Source organism: Leiobunum rupestre, chromosome 6, assembly GCF_980474605.1.
Source record: "Leiobunum rupestre chromosome 6, qqLeiRupe1.1.hap1, whole genome shotgun sequence".
NCBI lineage: Eukaryota > Metazoa > Arthropoda > Arachnida > Opiliones > Sclerosomatidae > Leiobunum > Leiobunum rupestre.
Window position 1 is genome coordinate 65,505,758 of NC_143389.1, and position 2,190 is coordinate 65,507,947.

Genomic DNA, 2,190 nt, shown 5'->3' on the forward strand with positions numbered 1-2,190 from the left:
GGTTTCCGAGTTCTTCGGTTTCCCGTTTCCATAAAAACTTGTAGTGGTTAACGGTATAGTTAGTGTAGGGTGCTGTTGGCTCACGTGGCATGAAGGGCTTGCCACCACCCTCCTACGCCTGTAGCTGGTCAATTGTTTAAAGGCATTAAAATTCGCTAGATGACTCAGACCTAAGGTTGTGCTTTCGGTATTAGCTTAGCTGATTATTATTAGCTCTGGATCGTTTATTTTTGTGGACACCCCGTATATATTTATACACACATTCGTATATATACATATTTTATCACTTAAATTAAAATTTTATTATTTCAAAAAACTTCTCCAAGATTTGAGTGATAAAAAATCCATGGATATTCATAGTGGAGATCGCCTGCTCCAGATTTATTGATCCGTTGAAATTTTCATATGCTCCTTGTCAGAGTGAGTCGACTGTGGAATACGAGAATCGATTCAGGAACTGCTCTGAGATTGCCAATGGACTGAATGGAGTATGAAAACTCATCACGAGCGCTCCGAGAGTAGTCGAGATCACCCAGTGGAAAACGCTAAAACATGCATTCTATGCGTGGCTAGATGGTAGCAAGCTCACCTGTCTCGTAGGAGACCGAGTATCGAACCCTTGTGTTTTTCCTTAATGTTTTTAATAGTACTACTTTTGTAAACTTGTTTATTTATTTTAAAAAACGTATGTAGTAACATATCTTTTTATCAAATATTGTTAAAAGCGTTAAAGCCGGCCACCTGTTTAAGGCATTCAAAGTCTCTAGATGACTTGGGCCTAAGGTGGTGCCTTGGGTATTAGTTTAGCTGATTATTTAGACGAAATCACGTGGTATTTTCAAAACGATGACGAAATTCCCATCTCATTATACTTCGAAGGATCGACACATAAACATCTCGAGGCCAAGAAATGACGACTGGCAACGGCAAAAACTACGGCATGTTATTACGACGAGAACTGGTTTGGCCATTGGATCAGTACTGTGGGAAAAACTACGGGATGTTATTACGACGAGAACTGGTTTGGCCATTGGATCAGTACTGTGGGAAAAACTACGGGATGTTATTACGACGAGAACTGGTTTGGCCATTGGATCAGTACTGTGGGAAAAACTATTGAAAAAACACGAGCAGGTCATGATAATGCTATCCGAGAGTAAACGTGTCCACCAAGCGTTTAAGGAGATTGTTGTTCAACAGCTCACCATATGTATATCAAAAATACGTGTAATGGGTGTTTTATATATACTACCTTTCGCAATTGCAACACGAGTGTGTTTTACATGATTGGAAGGAACGTATGGACATGCACATTTCAAGCGCCATCAGTAATTTAAATATCGAGTCAATAATTCGAAATTTTCAAGTTTTGAATTTTGTAAACAAATGGTTACTATAATTGTGTGTACTTCTAAACAGTATTTGTAAATAAATTAAAATTTTGAATTTACCAATATAAAAATTCCCTATAATATTTATTTATTTAAATCTTTCCTACATATTTAATCTTTAGATAAGTAAACTCAAATAAAATCTAAGATTATAGATACGGGTTGGAATTTACCAATATAAAAAAAATCCCAATAATATTTCTTTATTTAAATCTTTCCTCCATATTTAATCTTTAGATATGTAAACTCAAATAAAATGTCAGATAATAGATAAGGGGGAAGGCGATTTCAAATTGGGTTTTTTTTTAAATTTATGTATGAAAAATTGAACTGTGTTTGGTAAATAAAATGGACAAATTGGGTTTTGTTTTTATTGATATACCGAAAATTGATCTATGATCTTTGTCAATAAATAAGCGGTCAGTATAAATAGTTGGTGCTTTTAGTTTTTAATTATCAAAAATTCCTGCCCCTCCGAAGAGACATCATTTGTAAAAAATGGTTATGTGCAAATTTGTGACGGTAAGAGATATAAGCGTGCCAAGCACGATAATATCAATTATCCATGCCCGCATTGTAATCAATCTTTTAACCGGCGTGATGCCCTTAATCGACACCGACGAGTTCGCGGTTACAACAATTCCGATGGTGATATATGAGAGCCCCGACCGAAGCGTCGGGAAGGCACCGCTATACCATCCGCCGAGAAAAAATGAGAATATCCGACAACGTTGTTCCGTCGCTAAATGATGTTGCTACGAGGAGTACAGGCGGATGCACACATAGGGTCGCGAGCGAG